This window comes from Strigops habroptila, chromosome 12, assembly GCF_004027225.2.
Source record: "Strigops habroptila isolate Jane chromosome 12, bStrHab1.2.pri, whole genome shotgun sequence".
Classification (NCBI taxonomy): Eukaryota; Metazoa; Chordata; class Aves; order Psittaciformes; family Psittacidae; genus Strigops; species Strigops habroptila.
Window position 1 is genome coordinate 12,712,511 of NC_044288.2, and position 22,045 is coordinate 12,734,555.

At 44.6% G+C, this 22,045-nt stretch overlaps 1 protein-coding gene across 1 annotated transcript in view; it reads right to left on the reverse strand.

The window, feature by feature from the left end:
- MGAT4B (alpha-1,3-mannosyl-glycoprotein 4-beta-N-acetylglucosaminyltransferase B) overlaps positions 1 to 22,045 on the reverse strand; it is a 50,026-nt gene that overhangs the window by 16,316 nt on the left and 11,665 nt on the right. The gene's annotated exons all lie outside the window — the stretch shown is intronic.

Genomic DNA, 22,045 nt, shown 5'->3' on the forward strand with positions numbered 1-22,045 from the left:
GAAAGAGTTTTAAGAGTACACGTCAAAGGGTGTTCAAGTGGGTAATTTGGGAGAATCCTTGGACAGCATCTTGATGGTCTTCTACCGATGGTACAGGGCATCTCAGGGATGACTGCGAGTGATGGAAAGCAAGATACTGGCAAGGGGGATGCTGCTCTGCAGGGAGCCGAGGGCAGGGAGGAGGAAGCTCCTCCTCCAGCTTCGGAACAGAGTCCCAAATTCTAACAGCCAAAAGGGATTTTTGAAACCTAACCTCTCTGAAACACAGCAGGGTAAAGAATATCACATGGAAATAGTTGTCTGGATGCTTATATAAATCCATATGTTTGGATATACACCTTAAGGATGTATCATAAATGTAATATATAAAAAATAAACTTCTGATAGTGTAACAAAGCTTTTTATTTTGAAACAACATCTTACCAGCATGCCTTTTTTAAGCGATAAAACTATCAAGAGCTTTCAGCTGGAACTAACTATACAATAGCTGGGAGTGGAATCAGTTAGCCACTAATGAACTTTCCTGGGCTGTTTTTACCCCATTATTAATGAAACTACTCATTAAAAAAATCAACTTTTATCTGTGGTCACTCATGTGCTTTTAGGAAGGCTATAACTCACAGGACTATACCCAGAACAAATTTATCCCCTGACTAGTAGACCTTTAGCCCAGGGTCTACAGGAGAGCTAATGAGAGAGCCCACAACCAGGAGAGCTAATGACCAAAACCACTGCACTGGAACTTCCCAACACAGGGCTAAATATAAATCAGAGCCATTGAAAAAAGATACACTGACTGCTTCTATTTTGGGGGCCATAAAGAAAAAGGAATTTTGAAGATCAGACATACCGAGCTCCATAGCAGAGAGTTTCCAAGACAACAGTGCTTCCCAGCTCCCGGTAATGCTTTTGCCTAGGAAAAGTTTCCCCTATGGGTTCTCTTCCCCCCCCAAACCTGCTTCAACACAAGGGACACCCTCTCACCCCCCCCAGGCCATCTGGCTCCTATTAACCTTTCAGCGTTATTTTCAAAGCCACTGGCACGTGGGGAGTGAGCAGAGGAAGTCACACCCATTTGATGACTCCGTCCATCTGACAACACATTATTCAGAGAAAGCTGAGGGATAGACATAAACAAGACCAGTCCTTCCTTTTTCCTGTGTGGTGCCACTCGTTTTCCACTCACATTGAGAAAACGTTGATGAATGTGCACAAAAACAGGTTAACACCCAGCTCTGGGAGCTGCCACGGGAATTCACAGGGGGATGTCAGGCTTTAAATTGACTCCATGATGAGCTAGAGCTTTACCTGCTGGCACCTCTCAGACACAAGAATAAACCTTTCAGCTTCCCAGTAGTACTCTAGATTATAGGTTTTCCTACTTGTATCTTTTACCAGCTGCATCTGTGAACAGCAGCAAGGAACAAGTCTCACTTTCTGTCTTTGCAAGACATGATGGCAGCAGGAACTGTGCCTGTGCAAGGCTGGAAGCGTTTGGCTCTCAGCATACCAGGGGGTTACTATCCCATGGATGCTATCAAAGCCAAATCATAGCTAAAGGCTGCCATTAGATCTCATCCTGCAATACCTGGAAGCAGAGTAAAGGCAAGGCTTTGCACTTAATGGCTTTTTCCAGAGCACTGCACTTCGTTTGTGTCAGATTTAGAAGGGAAATGTCACTGATTATTCAGTCACTAATGACCTGCCCGCTGAAGCCAAGAGCTGTACTTTTCATTAGAACTGCAATGGTGATGTGCAGTCAACCATTTACTGCTTTTCTAGGTAATGGTTGGAAGTGAAATTGTATTTGTTTCCAGTGCTCTTGTCCTGTGATGTCTTCGGAGGCTTTCCATTCTTTAATTAAAATTTCATGAAATTTAAAAGCGGATCGATCATGACCGGTTCCGGTGACAGCTCTAACAGTCCGAGACAAAGCCCAGGATGGGTGTACAGTTTCCCATGAATTTCCAGTAATGCCATTTTGCACTCGCCGGTCTGCAAAGATGCGTGGATGCGGATCTGCCGTCCTCACAAAAACCCTCAGCCACTCAGCCAGGGCTCTCTGAAAAGCCACGAAGGGCATCAGAGGATAAAGGGGGAGGGAACCGGTTCCCATCTCCACAAGCAAGGTTGGACATAGAAGTGATTTGCTGCTAATTAGGCTGAACAAATTTTTCAGCTCGTGTCAGTTCAGCACAGACCCTTTACTTACCTTTCAAAGCAGCAGCACTCCCTATCTACATATTTATTGTATTCCCTCCCAGCACAAGATAGCAGAGCTCTTAAAATATCTCCAGACTCAAGCACTGCAGGATAAAAACTCCTATAGCTATAACTATATTAAAAAAAAAAAAAAGACTCAGCTTACTTTTCCTTGGGAGATAACACATTGCTTCAGGCTTAAAATACACTGGTTTAATAAAGAAAGAAAGTCAAGAGTTAGGCAATTGTCTGCAGGACACAGCTGGGAGACCAAAATCCTCTCAAACTTGCAGCACACATCGTGCATGCCCAGTACCCTGCAAATAACCCATTTCTCACCTTGTCATGCTTAATATTTGCACCCAACAGTCTTTTGCAAAGCTGCCTTTAGAAACAGGCTGGCTGTAAGGCTCCAAGTGTGCATCCAGCAGCTTCAAACAGGCGGTCTCTCTGCAGGCCAGAGAAGGCAGCGCTGGGCATAGCTGAGCTCCGGCCTCCATCTGTCCATCCCAGTGCTGTGGGAGCGGATCTGGGGGTGTATCCCTGGAAAGGGGAGCAGCAGCCATAGGAAGCATCCGGCTGAGCATCACTGCTTGACCCACAGTCCCCTTCTACTCCCTTCTCTCGCCCCGGCTGTGCCTGGCTGCGGCTGCCAGCTGAGAACCCTGTGCTGGGTTTGCTGGGTGACAGCATGAACTGCCGGTGAAACAGCAGGCAGGGATGCTTGAACGGGCTCCTTCCCCAGCAACCGGGATGCAGAAGTGCACAGTGATGGGCACACACTGGTAGGGCTCATGGGCTGCTCCCCAGGAGCCTTATAGGAGCTCCCAGAGCTGATCTGCAGCATTCCCAAAGGTTTTCATCCATCCAAGACGGCATCCGTTTAGTAACAAGTATTTCTTCGTGATGAAGAATTCTGTGGCTTCATTCTTTTTTAAGTGACTATTAAGTGCAAACCAGGCTTGCAGAGGTCAGGGCTGGGACATCTGTGTCCACTCAGCTTATCCATTTTCAGGTTTTGAGTGAAAACAAAATACCTAATCTGATCCTAAACCAACAGATGGGCACAAAATCAGACCAGTGCCAATAAAACCCCACCATGAAATCTCAGAGTCTTCCATATCTATATATGTCTATATATATCTCTTTATATATATACAGTCAGGAATATTATAATTCTGTATTCTGCATTAGTCTTTCAACTCACACTCCAACCTCCCAGGGAACCTGCAGTGCATTTTAAACGTGTCCGTATTTCAGGACCAATTACTTCTGGTTTTGTTCTCTGCAGATAACCTCTCCCAGCAGAGCAGACCCATGGCCAAAGCCAAAGCTTTCCCTCCAATTCAATCTTTTCAAAAGCAAATGCAAAGTCTCTGCTAGCTGAATTTGCTTCTCCTTAGGAAGACTTTCAAGAGACTTTGTTTAAAAAACTAAAAACAACCCCCAAACCACTAAACCATTTATCTTTATAAAATCTGGGCTTTGAGAGCACGACTGCACCTTTTGACCTGTCTGTTACAAGAGTTCCCAGGGCAAAAAGAGACAGAAAAAAAAAGTGCAGTCCCCAGTTCACACTGCAAAGGGAGTTGGAGCAGAAAACTAAACTGCCTACAGAAAATGTCTCTGCAATGACTATTCTCCTTTGTTTTATTTAAAGCACCCCTTTAATAAGTAACCGCTCCTCCTCTAGGACTTGCAAGGGCCTGGGGGGATTCTGGAGCATACAAAGAACCCCCTCCCCATGCTATAGCATCTATGCAATCCAAAAATGCAACCAGTGAAGCCCAGGGATTAGAGCTGGTGATCCATCCCACCCCAGCTCACCACCATCCCTGTCCCCATCCCAGGCTGCCCACGCTTGGCTTCATCCCCAGCCATTCACAGGAACTCCTGGAGTTAGATGATGATTAGGGATTTTCTTCCCTTTACGTTTTGATGTTTAATGATTGATATAATGCTGGCACCGCTCCACACATTACACTCTAGATTGCCCTGATTGAATCGCAGCATTCATTAGGTATTTTGCTAACAGAATTTCACTGGACCATTAAAATGGATATTAGGAGTTTCTGCGCCGTGTCGGTGAATTAAACTCAGCAAAATAGGATAGTCCTGCTTTACATGGAAATCTGATGGTTAGTGAAGCACACAGGTATTAAGACACTTTGCACACAGGTACACAGGATTCAGCAGTCACTCTATAATAAACATTTAATACCATTAAAAGCAAAATGTAGTCCTTTGCTTCTTTGGCTGTAGAAGGAAGAAAACAGCTTTAGAGACTCACCATGAACTTAACCTCAACACATCCCTTAAAAAGCCACTGGGAAGCAACTCTGCTGGGGTACATAGAGCTACAGGTTAAATTGTGACACTAAAAATGTTCTCCTAAGTAGCAGAAAGAAAAAGAGAGGGTAGTTGAGCATCTAAAATACCCCAAAAGTCCTTGCCTTGCCAGGCAGGATGAAGGTTGAGCAGGTCTTTTCCTTCAAACCTGAAGAAACAGTAACTGTGCTCCTGTAAGATAAGCAAGATGAGAGATGCATCATCTCTGCTTCCAAGAGCCAGCAGACCATTGTACCCAGCCTTATACTCATCTTTTAAAGTCGTAAACATTTTGGCAGCATAGGATAGGTGTGCGCTATCCTGAATAAGGTCCATTAATGTATTTCAATTACACCAGCCAAACGCACTCGTCAGTGCCACTGCCACGCTCCAACCTAGAACCTGTGCTCAAGCAGTGTCCTGACCGGTCATTGAGCATCTGCAGCACCAGAGCCTACAGCGTGTTACAAACAGAGGTACCCAATGTCCCTACCCAGTAAAAGGTGCTGGCTGCCTGGCTGGGTGATGTTAGCAGAAGTGATCAGCCCAGCACCATGGAGGCTCTTGCACTGCCCTGGGTTGGCTGCTAGATTTGAGTACCCCACTCTATCACCATCACGCTGAACACACACATCTGCTGGCACACAAGGCTTATTAAAAATCAGCCTGTCTGACAAAATGATCCTCAAATAAAGAAAGTGCTTCTACCGGCTGCAATCTGGTGTGTGTGTGTGTGTGTGGCTTTTTTTCTAATAAAGCCATTTAATAAGAGCCTGTGGTATATTTAACAACATTTCAACCTTCAAGAGCTCTGCATAATGAGGTAGAAATGCAACGCGTCTCTCCATTGATGGTCTCTACCCAGGGAACACAGGCTCCCTTAAGTCACCATTTCTTGTTTTTCCAGCAGTAGGTTTGGATCGTATTCCTGTTGCATGTCTCCTTGCTGGAGTTTAGTGTTGTCTCAGCCCATGTGTCCTCAGAAAGAGAGAGGAAAATACATATCACCTGCACCTTATTATTTCAAAGTAGGAGCAACTGTTTGCATCTCAGATCAAGTTCAGACAACATTCACACAGATACTTCCAAAAATAAGCTTTAAAGTCCTAAGAAGTAAGTTTTCTGAGCTGAGGATGAGTAGATTTCCCATTATAAGGATGGTGAACCATAACATGGATGGTAACATTACAAATCCCCCTCCAAGAAGGAAAGCAGGTCACAGGGGCACCTGTGCCCAGACCCAAAAAACTCCCCAGGGAGCTGCAGGAGGGGTACAGGCTCCAAAGCAAGGATGTAGAAATTCAGGAATTGGAAAAGCAAACAGTGATGCCCATCACCTATGCCTCAAATATCTTGGATCGGGACAGAGGAGGCAGCAGAAGCTGTCACACTGCTCTCCAGTACCTGCAGAGCAGGTTTGGGATCTGTTTCTGCAGCCCAGGTTCCAGGGTGAATCACACTGAATGATACAAAGAGCTCCAAGATCACTGCGAATCCCCTGGGTTTTACCTGCCGCAAACAAAAGCATCAGAAGGTGAGGAAACCCCAGCAGGCACAAACCACCATCAGCTTCTGCAAAAGGAACTAGTCCTTCTGATTTTTCCTGGGGTTTTATCAACCCATTCAAGGGATTTAACAAGACAGAGAAAACAGCTGGCAATTCATTTTGCTGTAAAACAGCTAAGGAGGAGAAGGGAAGAGGGCAAATACTGCCATTGAGCTGAAGATAAAGAAGACAGAATTAAATAGTGAATTTTCATCATAGCAAAACGTTCACTATCAAGAGGAAGCCACATGGATTGGTATTAAACTCACCGTCTAATAGATTTAGTGAAGATCTGGAGAAGAAGATGAATTTGTGAAGTAGCCAAATACAGAGCTGACACAGAGGTAAGCTCGTCAGAGCCAGAAAAGCAGCAAATGACCAGGAGAAAAGGCAACAAAATGGCAAATTGACACCAAAGCTGATGGATACAAATTAATTGGGGGCAGGGGGAGCAAGGTATTTTTCACCTGGGTTTTAATTAACAATATTAACTAGGAAGGAGACCAGACCATCAGCATCTTGATGCTGCTCTTTAGGCAGCAGCAATCCAGGGGAAAAAGGAGGATGGAAAAGGAGGCAAACAAGATGTTAGTCTGCTTAGTGGACAGGAAAGAGCATAATAGTATGAAGATTATAACATTATTAAAATGATGCTGGCTAATCCCAGAATAGTTTTCACCTCATCTGAAAAGGAGTATTATTACAGACTTAAAACAGGCTTTAGAAGAGAGTGATGAGAATGATCAAAGGCCTGAAAAAACACCAACCCTGCTCTACGAAGAAAGAAAGAAAATAATATATGAGATTATTCATTTTAGGATGGGCATAATAATAGGGCTCATGATGAAAAGCATATAAACCAGAGTGATATAATGAAAATATATCACAGAATTCCATTCTTCTTGTCTCAAAATATAGGAGTAACCATTCAGTTGAAATATTAATTCGAAACTGATAACAGGAAATGTGGTGCACAGAGAAAGTATATTATCTCTCTCAACTCACTGTCATGGGAAAACACTGAAAGAATTAATTTAAACAACATTGAAAGAAGGTGCTGCAAGCACAGAGACCCCACGAGATGGGGCTGAGACCAAGGTGGTCCCCAGCCTTGTCTGGGTTGGCAGTCCTCTTTCCCCCCCTTTTTCTTGGGTGAAAACCCCCCAAATTTCTATGTCTCTCCTCACAACTTAATTAGGAACACTACAGCTTTCGTCTTCAAAGCAAAGCTAATTCATTAAAAATCTAATTATTTACCTGGGTAGCACGAATACAGCTTTCGAAGCATTTTTCTCACAAATGGAAAGCAAAGGCTTTGTTCTTGGTAGGTTTTTTAATACTCTTTATTTGATTGGGGAATAAAAACATGCTGAAAGTGAACGAAATAAAGCATTACAGAAATCATGGGCCATTACGCCTCGTAATAATTGCAGCTCTACAGGATTTTTAAGTGAAGACATTACAGAGGCAGACCTTGGTAAGGGGTGGAAAGAAAGGGGGGAGAAAGGGGAATGGGAAAGGTTGGAGCTTGCATATGTTGTCAGTCCTGGCCTTGGATCATCCAGGTCCAGGCACATCGGTCTTGGCACTGACCATGCCGTGGGTTGTTTTTTTTGTCACTTGTGGCCATCAGCTTCATGCTGGATTGCAAATCCATCACACACAGTAAAAACCCAAATTGGACTTGCTTGGCTCTCACCACTTGCAAACCTCCGGACTGGATTTCTTTCCTTTTCGCCTTGTTCTCACCACAAATACCAAAGTTAGTGAGTAAAATCTCATGAACCAAATCAGCCCTGAAGAAACAGCTAATGTCTGGAGCGCACAGGACCACGTTCCTGTGGGTGCTGGCAAAACCTAACTCTGTAGCTTTAAAGAAGCAGAAAACTCTGAAGCAGAGCAAATGCCTCACAGTCTACTAGGAAACCCCTTTTTATTACAACCTAATTATGTTAATAGTGAAACAGAGGCCTTGTTCCACCAACCCCCAAAGCACCCATGCATCCCACTCTGTGCCTAGTGCTAATGGCTCGTGAGTCCAGCCAAAAGGAATCCCTCCAAGAAGGGAAGCTGATCTTTGCAAAGGTCACTGTGTTAATCGTCACACCCTTTCTCTAGCAGCAGCTGTCACTAATTGCCTGTGAAGGAGTCTAAATGAAATTCTTGTTAATCCTCCTCCCAACACCACTAAAATCCAACACCATCATCATCCTCACAAATGACCATGAGACACTTCACAGCTGATGGATGAGCTCAGCCCATCTAGGGATAAGATGCGGCAGTGGCAGGTGGAAAAAGCAGTTCCATTTTGCAAACTGAAGGATAACTTATTGATTAGCAGCAATAAGGGCCAGGACATTGTCTTTCTCCACCACCTTGTATGATCGACCATCGCACTCATCATTCCACTAAAATTACCGCCAGACTCAGAACAGCCGAAATCCTGGAACAGGGGGAATTTGTTTAATCAATAACATATGAATCTTTTGGCACAGCTGAGTGTATGAAAGAATTTTACAAAATAAAGTATTGCTGTGTTATAAATCAGAGAACACATATGGGAAAGTTAGAGTGATGTACTAAGTCAGAAGGATATCAAGGAAATCACAGAAGTTCTGGCTGGAGTCCCTGGCTCCGCTGATGTTAATAGCTGAGAACTTCCATGCAAGTCAGGTTTGACTTCTTTTTCCAAAAGAGCAACTCATTTGCAATGCATGTGACTGTATTAGACTGAAAGGATATTTAGAGTGTTCCCTTCGCTCCAGTGTCTATGTAAATTGTACATCTTGTCTAACTACAGATCCACGGCAGCAGATTACAATTTCCTTATTGTACCAATGCCCCGATCGGATGCACGACTGTGCTAGCGGTGGGTAGGAGCAGATTTTTTAAATCACCACATACTGATCACGGGATGAGCTGATCTCAATTGCATTTTGTTTTAACAGTCTTGAATAATTTGCAGAATGCTTAAAATAAAACGCACACAGAACCTTTTAAAAATTAGTCAGCATTAATATTTGAAATATTTATCCCCCAGGGTGCGGACTTGTAACATGAGCACTTAATGGGGTACATTTTCTTCTCTCCGGAGAAAAAACAAGACATTGCCATTAAATAGCACACTTAGACCAGCCCTAAGTGTTGATGCTATCTGAGGGCTCCTGTTTCATTTTATATGCTAGGATAATTCCTGGGAAGAAAAACATACCGCTAAAAGAGTAGGAAGACCCACTTCTCCCTTTTCTCATTTGGCAGCCAAGAAAACATGAGAAAGGGTTATCAAGTAATACCAGCACTCCCTTCTACAAAACCACACCGGCCTGCTTTAGAGTGAAAAAAAAACACCTTATTTCTTTCCCTTGCAGAAAACATGTCACTGGAAGTACAAACAAGCTGGAGTTCCCAACTTGTAACCTGCAGTAATTTAACTTTTTCCTATTTGAAAGCTCAAGGACTAAACCCAGAGCCAGGAGGCCTTGGTTCCACGTCCGACAACAGTTCAGCTGCAGAGCTGCCTGCCAGCCCCATGCCAGCAGCAGCGTTATTCCAGAAGATCGGCTCTGCTGCAAGGCAACACAGATGCTGGTGATCGTGCAGCACAAGGCGGGGGTTGCAGGACATTTCAAGGGTAGAAAATAAACAGCTGTGGAGGAGGAGGATGCTGTCTATGCAAGTGTCCTACTGTTAAGACCTCTGGTTGCTTATTAAATGATGCCTGAAAGCTTCTCCACAAGCTGCTGCTCTTAAATGTTACTGGCATCTCCCACTCCCCCATGCCAAGCTCAGGTGTCATGAGTGGCCTTCAGTGATCTCACGCCAAGACTGCCAAAATAGGCAGGGTGCTCCCTGTGCTATGCCTCTTTGGATGGCACCAACACCCATACAGCCCCATGGTCCACCCTACCCATGGGCTGATCCAGCTGGAAAGTTAAGCATCCTCATTATGGGTTTAATTTTCAGCCAGATCATCCTGCTGACTGAGCCAGTGGTACAAAGGAAGCACATGGGAACTAGGATGCCCTTTTGGACAGCAGCCCAAATGGAGAGCAGTTCAAATGTCTTGTGAAACCACACCCCTAGAAGTTTTGCTTTCTTGCAATGTCAGGTTTACTTAATGGCTTAAAGGCAATGCACTGAGCCTTACAGCATGCTGCTTTCCGCCTCCAAAAATAGGTATGCTTCCCGTAGCTTGGGACCACAAGACCATGGCATTTATGCTTAATTTCACGACTATTCCTGAAGTGCTGTTTAGACCTGGCAGAGGACACTTCATGCTCCCTGTGAGCAAAGATGCACAGTTCACGCCTCTCATTTCCTTTGAACATGTCTATTTAAATGCATTTGGGTTTTCAGTATTTCACACACTGTTACCTTTACTGGTGGCATATATAAGGTAATGCTAATTGCTCTGTGGGCTGCTGTGGCTCAGTTTTCCAGACTTTCCAACTCAAAGGGAAGCTATCTTACAGAAAGATTCAGTTTAACATGCTTAGGTGCTGCAAGGGGAACACAAGATGGACAGGCTGCCTGCTGAAAGGAGAAGAGCCCTTGTCTCCTTGTGGGAACCCATGAGCAGCACCCAGCAAACAGCCTCAGAGCCCATGGAGAGTTTTTCATGACTAAACAGTTGCATCTTACGCTGCCCAGTGCAGCCGTATGTCTGAATTTTCTTCTTCTTTAGGGATAAAACATCAAGAGAGGGCAGTCAGTCTGCCAGATAAAGTAGCAATGTGGAAGAAGTGGAGGCAGAGCTGTGCCATCATCTCCAGCAAACCCCTGTCTGAAAAGGAGCAATGTAGATAGGTGAGCTCCAATGCTGTCAAGGGCTGGGAGGAGTGGCTCAAGATATACAGCCTCTTTTGGGGAATTCACTATTTAGTTTTATGACCGTGGAAAAAAACCAAGATGTATAAACTATAAGATCATGACTGAATGTAGACAGTTATGACTATGAAGATACTCCTAGAAGACTCCCATGGCCATGTCCAAAGCCTGGTGAGAGCAGGGGCATTCTGACAGCCTTACAAATCAAAACAGTGAAAGAAAATCTTGAGCTTTCCATGACAAACCAGAGTAAGGTCTGCCAGTGCAAAGATACTGAAGGGATCCCAGATAGTTCCAATGTTGGTTAAGCATTTATTAGCCCCGCGTTGGTACGCTCTGCACCACCTCCCTGGCACTGTGGGTTTTGCTCGGGTGTGTATCCTTGGGCATCATTCAGAAGTGGCAAGACCATTTCAAAAGCCAAATTGGCGTCAGGATGCCACAGAACACTGCTTCAAGCATCGCTGCATCCCAGTGACATCCACCAAACCACCTCCATCACTCCTGCAGCTCTGGTATCGCACATTTGCAACCCAGCCAGTGCATGTTGCCTGTAGCTAATTCCCTGTACATGCTTTCCCGAGGACAAGTCCCTCTGTATGTGTGTTGGCATATCACATTTCGGAGGTCGATGTTTCTACAGCACTTCCCCAGCACAGATTTGGAATGTGTTGGGCAGGCAGCCATGCAAGCACCCAGAAACAGGGAGGACGTGAGTGCTAAACCAGCCTTGCACACCTGCAAAGGCAAATAAATTCTTTACTTTAACATCAGACAGTAGACTATAAAAAGAAGCTATAAGAGCATATCACTGCACATGAAGAGAAATTCATTCTGCTGCTAATGCTCATAACTTCCCTACTGAGAGTAATGGATATCAACAGGAGAACAGACATCTGAGAGTGCTAAGATGTGCACTGTTTTTCACTAAGCTTGTTCTGGGCACACTACTTGAAATATAGAATCGCAGAGTTCTTCTTTCTCCCCAACCCTCAAGCTGACGTAAACTGCACATGTTTTAATAATTAATGTCATTAACCGTTAACATAAATTACCAGGGTTGTAATGAATTCTCAGGAAAAAACTCAATTGTTTCTTTAGAGCTATGTTCCAGTTACTCCAAGTTACATTTCAGTTTAAATAGAAAGCAATTCCTATGATGGGTATTCAGATAAGAACTCGGTCTAAATGAAGCTGGATGTTCCTTCCCACCTTTGAAATACATAAACATACGCGTTATTTATGACCAGCAAACCACAGGGACTGGCCGATCCTCCGGAGCTGAGGAGGAAGAGCCAGATGATGTTCCAAAGGCAAAGGGAGAGGAGAAAAGGCAGTTAAGTTTCCCAGCCAGGGCAACAATTTATGGATAGGAGCATTTTCTAGCTTCAACTTCTTCAGCAAGGAGACGATACGCACACGTCTTGCTGTTCAAAGGACATCTTGTGCGTATGAGCAAGTTTGTCCAAATCGCTTTGGCTCCGGCCGCGGTAGTATGTTTAGTACACTATTTCCAGATGTGTTTTCTATCCCCGTCAGCCCGGCTGCTGCCTCGAGCCAAGGGAGTTATATAAGCTGCAAAGCTTAATTAGATTATTTAGCCCAAATTGCCGAGAGGGAACCGGCTAGGCAGCCTGGAGAGGACCGGGACCACCATCGGTTTTGGGGGGCAAAGGGAGGGAGCAGAAGCCAACAAATAAATGAAAGAGTTCATAAAGTGAGCCTGGCCTCCCCGGCTCCCTCGGATGTTTTCTCACGCCTCCCTCCCTTTTACAGAGGGTGTATTAGATGGTATTTTATTAGAGGTATGTTTTCCTGTTTTAACAATTAAAAAAGAATGCAATAAGCACTTAGAAGACACGAGCATTTCCTCTCCACATTAACAAGCATTTCCTGACTGTGCAGCTCCACGACATGGAATAATACATCTAGCAACTTAGTTTTCCCACAATATTATTTTTTCCCAAACTTTGGCAGTTGCGGCGGCTTATTTTCCATTTAAGGGCATAATCCTGCTTGTGGGATAACCCATCCCAGCGGATCTTCACAGATGTAATTATTAGGGCAAAGTCCTAAAAAAGAAAAGTGTTGCAACTATTCTTGGGAAGAAATCAGGAAAGAGGAAAGAGAGAAGCCGAAGGGTTTCCAAGTGCTGTAGCTATCAAAGTGTGCCAGAATGATTTCGTTCCTTTTGTTTGTAATAAAAGTGGATAGCTAAGTCAGGAGTTAAGACAAGTATATAAACTCACACCAAACTTTAAGCAGGTTGTTGATTAAACAAAGGGTACGTGCATGCTTGAGAACTACTTAAACCCTTGCCATGAGGCCCTGGATGGACTTTATATGGTTTCACTACAAATAATCATAAAAACGCAGCCTGGCATCCTTCTCTGCCACTGCTGACAACATTCCCACTGCTCTCCACCAGGCAAAATGCCATGGATAAATTCAACAGATTAAAACAAGCAGAACAGTACAACAGGCAGGGATGTGCTCAGTTCTGCTGGAAACAGCTACACAAACACTGTGAATCACACACAGCGCTCGGGGAGAGAAAATGCCTCTCACCGCCCCAGCTCCGGTCCCCAAAGCATCATGCACATAACAAACCCCCAAAATCCAGGGCTGCAAAGCTCCACCACCTGCATCAGTGCTGCAGTTCGGTATGAGTATTGAATAAGGAGCTTCCATTACCATGCTGTATAGGGTAATAGTAAACAGCAGTGGTGACCAAAAAGCTATTTACACAAGGGCTCTCGCTAGGATCCCATGATTACTAGTTATGGAAATGTTTCAGAAAACAAGAATACAAAGAGAGATTTCTACAGGGCATGACGAGCCATACAATTTGTGCTGTGCTGGGACGTCGTAAATCAAAACAGAGAAGTTCTGTGATTCTAAATCAACATCCAAGTGACGTTTACAGCACTCCAGTTGTTCCTTAAACTTTATTTTTCTTTACTGCGTGCGTTTTATGCCCTCGGTGAGCGGCAGCGTAAAGCTCTCTGTGTGACTGATGGGAAGCAGAAAATTGGCACAGCCTGATTGGGCAAACCAGCCTAACCCCCGTTATCTGCATTAAGAGCTTCAACAAATTTGTGTAATACCCAGCATTATAGAAATGGATTTCCAACCAGAAGAACAGTTGGCAGGATTAAACAAGTAGAAAAGCACATGCACATAAAAAAATCAGGAGGTCTGCACACGAGCTAATGGAGCAAGCAGAAAAAAACCGGGCATGCTCCCTGGGCTTGGGAACCGCTTCCTTTACAACAGACAGTAATGTCTCATTACGGGAGAAACAAATACAATAAAGATGAATATTCCATCTTCCCTTGGCTACAATTTTAAGTGTTAAGCCAATACAAATTCTCAGGTTGTATTTCACAAAAATAGCTACTCAAAAAATAAAACCTGCTGGCAGCACAGCAAAGCAAATTTCATTTGAAAGATAAATCCTACCTTCTTCATAGGCAGATGTGAAAACAGACCAGACTTTATCATAACAGCCCCTCCCATGAGCAAAGGAAGCCACAGTGTAAATTTACAGCAAAGAAGTTGTTTCTTTTCCCTTCTTCCCCTATATTGCTTAACTCAACACAGACAAAATTACTGGCAAGCCGGCAGTTACTGCATCTTATAAATAGATGCCATACACCTTCCCAGCGCCGCAGTGCTCTGCAAAGTCAGTATGGAATCAACCCAGCACTTGGGATCATCAGTAAAACACTTAGATGGTGAAACTACGTGGATGCTGCAATTACTGTCATCACAAAATGACCATTCAGTACTTCTCCACTGAGGCAAGACCGTACCAACCCTCCGCTAACAAACACAGCCTTGTTGGGGTGTCTGGGCACGAAAGCGCCTGACACCAGCCACTGGCTGCCAGGAGAAGATTGCTGGCAATTTAAGGACCTGCTTAACGCTGAGCTGGACCAGGACACTGTAGCATCACTATTTCTAGCTGGTAAAAGGGCAAGCTCAAGCCACCTCTACGGTTTCATAAAAACTCCTACAAGCTGACATGTGAAATGGTCTTAAAGCTGCTCTTCAGTGCAGGTTTATAAATCTGGATCACCACCACCACCTTCTCTCCTGCAGCAAGAACGTTGCATTGAAGGGTGATTATCCATCTCATACCAGGATGGGGCAGGGAGCAAAGGAAGAAGCATCTTTAATCAATTAAATCCCAGCTTTAATGGTCTGAGCTAGATGGTCCTTGCAAAGAACATCCCTTGGTCAGTCCCCCAGATGAAATGAAACTCCCTACAGTGCAGAAGGTGTTGGAAATCAAGTGCAAAGACACATGCACCATACCCAGGAGCATGCTGGATGCTTAAACGTTAAAACCTGTTGCTCTACTCAGCTCAGCACCTGCAGTTCTCATCTGCCTCCACGCCTGGGAAGGGGATAGATTCAGGGATGGGACCGTGGTGACAGGAGCTGGAATTGTCCCAGGCAGCGGCAGCACCAGGGGACTGAGGGTGATTTCCAGGCTTGTGCCTCTTGCAATCTCAAGACGACCTTTCTAGATGCAAAATATTTTTAATTAGGACTAAATCAATAATTATGGTTAGTAACTTCAGCTTTAAAAAAAAAAAAAAAAAAGTATGAAGCAGCCAATCACTTTTACCCCACTAACTAGGAAAAAAGAACCTAAAACATATATATACCTAAAAGAAACCTGTGTGCTTGGCCAAGTTTTTCTGCTGCCTAAACCAGGGCAGGAATAAGCTCAGTGATGACCTGAGGTGCAATGGAGCTGTGCAAGAGTGGCAGCTCCTGAGATTGGTAGCTTTGGCCAAACCCTGACTGATGGCCAAAAGTCCCTTAGATCCAAGCACTAGAGGCAAACCTCCACCAAGAAGTGTCTGTTTCTATGGACTGTAGCTTGGAAGAGCAGCTTAGGCTTTCGGAATGGCTTATTTTTTTTAAAGTTGGTTTACCATATATTTATTCCATCTACAATCTCCCCTTGCCTTGCATCTCCATTTTTAATTATTTATCATCAGGTATCACATTCATTTGCATACTTTATGAGGTGCAAAACAAATGATTAGTCATTACATATTAGACTTTCCCAAACCATCTGTGCCAGGCTCTGCAGCAGTTTTGTTTTGGTTTTCTCTAATACTTGGGAGGAAAAAATCCAAGGGGAGAATATTGGATTTGCTGGAAACACAGAGTAAAATAGCCCACATGCTTGCTGATAGCAAAGCCTTGTTACCCTGTCATAGCCGTGCTCCACAAGGAATGCACAGACTATCATCTTCGGTGTAATTTAACCATTGATACAAACTGCAAGCAGCATTATTTCAAAGAAAGACCTTTATTTATTGATTAGAAACAAAGTCCTTATCCTCTTCCTGCTCCCTCCTTGAGTTGTGCTGATTGCACACAATAGAGAGCTATCACTTAAAGAGCCAATTAAGTCAACTTCTGAAAGGTAATTGAATAGCTGAAATTCTTAGTGGAATATTGTGCTGCATTATCTTGATTGCAGCGAAGGAAAAACAAAGTAGTCGGAGCAACAAAAATTAGAAAATGAGGCACTGGCCACAGGTATGAGTAATGGAATGAATGGTCCAATTCCCAAAAAAAAAAAAAAGGATGATTATTTTCTTTCTTAGTTACTTCCAACCCTTGCTGGAGGTGTGAGAAGGAAAAAAACCACACCTAATCTTGTTTATTTTCTGCACTCAGCAGGACTTCATGAGGAATCAGCTGAGCTGTTGACCAGGCACAGAGAATGGTGTTGGCCACAGCCACACCAGCACACCCCACCCCAGGGGAGAATCCAAAAGCTGGGTGTCCATACTCAACCAAAAGCTTTGATTAAAGCATTTCTTGTGGCTGGGGCTTTGTGAAGATGACACCTTCTATAAGGATTCACCCGCACCTGACAGAGGAGTTCACACTACCCCCCACCAGAGCCATCAACAGACCTTCTCTCTTCACTCTCCTGGCCACCTCCAGAAGTACCTGGAGGATTTTAGATCACCTCTGGGATTTCCATACCATGGTCCAATTGGACTAAAGTGAGACTAGAAGTTTGAAACATATTGGGAAGAAGGACATAGCTTCAGTCCCTTAGAAAAAGACAAGCTTAAACAAAAAAGCAAGCAAACCAAAAAGGGGGGAGAAAGTGATCGTAAGCCTGCCAATACTCAGAAGTTATATAAAATCACTCATATACATGCAGTAAGAAAACACATGACAAATTGAGAGAAGAATCCTTAGGAACTTGAAGACACTGGCTGTACGTGGTCAAAATTCACCATCAATTTTCAAGGAACTACTCAAAGTCACAGCACTCGGGCTATAAAGCATTCACATAGGCACATAAAAAAGAAGCTTTTTCCAAAGCAGGAAAAGAAGCACTACAAAACATAAAAATCCCCCTCTTTCTTCTGAGCCAACAGCAGACTCTGGTGTGACCTACCCCCCCAGCCTCCTGCCCCTTCATCCGCCTGGGTTTCCACAGCAGCAGAATCAATCCACCTAGCCCAGCCTCTGAGGAAATTAATGGCCAACTGCTGCTTTCCTGGAGCTGCTTTGGCACCGTCTGCCTCTTCACACATGTATTTTGTCTAGCACTGGAGTCTTGCTGAGGAACATACAGCTGAGCAAGGCGAGATGCTGCAGTGTGGATGCTTTCTCTGGCTGTTCTCGAGGTCCCTGCCCTGAGCTCCACAGACTTTCTAGCCCAGCACAAGCATAAACCTTCCAGAGCAACCCAATAAATGCAAACCCATCCTTCTGTAGATATGGCTTCTGTGTTTGAGGACCTGCAGGAGGGACGGTCAGGAGGAGGTACCAACTTGCAGGTTAGGAACCCCTCCTGTGCCTTGATTTCCCACCTGTGAAATAGGATGAACGATACCCAGCCAACTTTGTAAAGGACTTTGCTTTGCATCAATCCACTTGCTTGTCTAGAAGTCTGGTGCCACCACCCTCACCCTGCTGCTCTGGGGCCTCAGGAGCTGCCAGTCTGAACCAAAACATCCATTAATCCAAAAGGAATTTGGCAGTATCATGTAACTAATCTCTGAAATACACATGGTACCAACATTTGCCATCGTTCACCAGAAATACAGCATTAGCACACACCACTGAGAGAGTCCTGCTCAGACTTCCGCCTGATTCATTTTTGTCAGTTACTCCTCAGTTTATTTCGCAATTATCTCTGCAATTCCCACTGAAAGGCAGGACACAGTTCAAGGAACTTGAACGATTTTTTCAAACTTGAATGGTCTTTACCCAAAAGAAGCCAGAAGAAGCCCAGGCACTCAAATACACCCAAGAGCCCAGTCCTCAGACAATACTCCATAAAATGGGAGGTTTAGATTTTCTTAATTCATCAAACTGAAAGCTCATCAAATATAGCAAAGCACCAGCCTTTCCCCGGTCAGTCTATACTTGAGACTTGTTCTATCTTTTCAAAAGCTCTTTTGAGATACACAAGCACAAGGACTGTATCTAGAACAGCTCTAAAAATTGTTTGTGCTTTCCCTGAGAGCTTACGTCAACTCCTTGGATGGAGGAGCCTTGAGGAGAACAAATATTTCACAGAGCAGACGCTGCACATAAATATTGCCCCAACACAGATGCACCATGAATACAATTACATCCTCACATCAATTACGAGTACACTCCAGAAACACCGTTTGTGGAAGGCAAATAAACAAACAAATGTAAGCTTGAAATAAGAAATTATCTGATATTCTAGCAAGCCACTCCACCTTATAATCATTATTTCCTGAGATGGGTTGTGCTGGCTCGTATTGCAATAACACACTCATGTAACCACACAGGTACAAGGGAAGAGTACAAATCATGTCTCACAAAACAAGTGTTGGCAAAGAGCAGGATTTGTGTATTCATTGCTCACCACTGAACAGTTACATACATTTTAATTCCGACCTCAAACACGATTTGGACCACAGCAGATGTTTCCTACAGTGCAGGCTTCCTTTGGATGAGAGTTAATTCAGTTTGAACACAGCAGCAATGAGGAAAGGGATTTAAACATTTTCTGCTTATTCCCCAAGCTTAATACTGCGGAGGTAAAAATGAGGGAGTACTAAACTGAACAGCTAAACTTGCCTCTCCCAGCCTCGGCTCTGAACTCAGCCCAGCATGGTAAGCCTGTGCTTCCCTGCTTCCCAGGACTCCCCTCTCTGTGACACAAGCCTGTGTTGAAAAGAAATAAAGTTAGTATAATGAGGTCCTTCCGAATGCATATTGATGTAACCGAGAGGAGAATATGCCTCTTGGTTTAGGTTTCAGTTTAGGTTTCAGTTTCACCAAAAAACAGTTTCACCATGTTTAAGTTTCACCAAAAAAAGGGGGAATGCTCCTCTGCAAAACCTTTCCTCCACTTCCCTTGTTATCCTCAGCAGCTTCCTCCTGTTACTCTACATTAATAAGCAGATCATTATTTCTTCAGCCACACTCAAAAGCTTCCATAAGATGAGATCCAATTGCAATTCTACATTCACACAGTTGCCCATGCTGAAGAGCCCTGAAATGCTCTTAACGAGTTGTATGCACAGGGATTGCCTCTTCACCTGTCAGCAGAACGGGTTTGGGAAGCGACAGCTGCTTAAATAGTGCACACACAGCAGAGTAGTTTAAGGGGAAAAGAAATGCTATAAATAATTGAAATCACAGTGAGAAATGTAGGCAGAGCAGAGGGAAAGAGGGCAACGCAGAGGAAGCTGGCAGCAGAGAATAAATAAGGACTTCTGGAAGTGAAACGAAACAAGAGTGCACATACAAATGAATCCACACCTTCTCACCTTTGTGCTACACCACGCACCAGCAGGCAAAAGAAGTTCTTGACCTTCTCTGCACTGCTTGGCAATCCAGATTTACCCACCTATGAGCTCTCTCTTGCCAACATCTTCCCCTTTCCTCCTCTCTGCCAAATCATAGAATGGTTTGGGTTGGAAAGGACCTCAAAGCTCATCCAGCTCCAACCCCCTGCCACGGGCAGGGACACCTTCCACTAGAGCAGGTTGCTCCAAGCCCCTGTGTCCAACCGGGCCTTGAACACTGCCAGGAATGGGGCAGCCACAGCTTCTCTGGGCAACCTGTGCCAGTGCCTCACCACTCTCATAGTGAAAAGTAAGTCTGTAAGTCTGATGTAAAGAACCCACATGCTCATCCCCAGCACTACAGAAATCTTGGTCACCAAATGATGCCAGTGAGTAGATGTGGATTTTAAATGGCCAATTCTGCACCGATGACTGCCTCACCTACACGACCCACTTCTAGCCCAGCCTTTCATGGTAAAGCTATGTGGAAGGCTTTCCCATGTACCCAGCACATTCAGGGCACACTAGAGAGAATCCTGCTCTCACCTGGGGCTTCTGAGCACCATGGGGTCATCATCAGAGGTAGCTGCAGAAATGACCACCTTTGCTTTGAAGACTCTAAGAATAATTAACCAGTGCTCTGGAGCAACAGAGGAACAGAGGAGTGCTTTAAGTTTCAATCTTAGCAGTAAAACACCTCCTTTGATGACCACAGCTGCTATGAAGGGCTAAAGGTTGTCATTTTGCCTCTCCTTTAACTATTATAGCAATACTCCTTGACCTGCATTTTAGAAGATATGAACAGACAAAACAACACTACTCAAGCCAACCAATCTGCCACTGTGTTGACAGATTTCCAAGGGGACATGAAATATCTGCCTTTCTCAAGTGACTTGAATGATGTACACACAGAGAGCTCTGCAGACAGCCACTAAAAAAACACCATTTCTCTCTGGGTACAGCTCACCCAAGCAGGAGATGGCAGGAGACAGTTTATTACGCTCTGTGGAGGTAACACTTGGCACAGCCGCCCCAGGTACCACTTCCTGACAGGATGGGGCTGAAGAAAGGAGACTTCAACTAGCAACTGAGCTAACCAGACACCTTTAACAAGGAGCAAGCAAAGAGATTAATGAGTGGCTCATTCAAAGAGTGTGCAGTGATGCCAAGGACCAGATAAAAATCCCCACTGAGATCTCTGTGCAAGTCAAGAGCACGTAGGAGCTGTGTTCTCAAAGATGGATATCTTGCCTCACACAGCAATCGATCGATTTTCAGGGGTCAATTGCCAGACCTCACCAGACTCCTCTTGCACAATGTCTACATTTTTAGGGCAAAACCCTGCACCAGGCATCAGTGTTAAAGTTGAGGCCTGCTCCTAGAGCTACAGGGCTAGCAACTGTGACCAAGTGAAGAAACCTTGATACTGACTCTTGTGTGCAAGAATTCAGTGTAAGAGCTGCTGTTTAAGAAGCAAGCCACTGAGATGAAAGGTGACCACATTTCTTAAACACAACTCCTTTCTTAAAGAGCCTTCCAGAGGCAGATCCCATGGACCCTCTTCTATACACACAGCCCTGCTAAGCAAGTGCCTTGTCGGTTTTGTGCCTAATTGCATATCAGACCCTTGTGCAGGCTACCTGTCCCAAGACTGGTATGGGAAGCCTGAGCTTCACGTGCCTCTAAGGGCATCCTCCGGTTCGGACAGGCAAGTGACAGCTCACGGTAGTATGAAAGGCAAATCTGGCATCAAGAGCAACCTCAAGTCCACAGCAAAAATAGACATACCAGCTCCTTGAATTTCAGCACAAGATTGGCCCTTGTAACCTCTCTGTGCCACGTGAAGGAGATTGGAAACCCAAGCCCACCGTGGACAGGACAGCATTTGTTTGACTTCTTATCAAAAGCAAGGAAGCCCTTCTGTACTTCCAAAAGACATCTGAACATTAACTGTACTGCCATGCCAGCAAGAAAAGATGGGAACCTTGTGATTCGACAGGGTCTGCCACTAAGAAACTATGTTTGGGCTCTCTCCATGTGCTCAGTGATGGAGTCTTTCCCCAACAAGACAGCAATGCACGGCATCTGTCCTCCGATGTGCAAAGGGATGATGCTGGCCTCTTTCAGCTGGAGGATGGCTCATGAGCAGCCATCTCAGTCCCCAGACCTGGCTCCCACTGTCGGATGCACAGCCCGGCTCACCAAAGGATGCTGCAGCTGGTTCAGGCGTGCCTCAGTTCACTTAGCGTGAGGCTGGAGAGAAATGACCCTCTGACATCTGGCAAATGCAGCTGCCTGCAGCTAATGGGGGATAATGAAG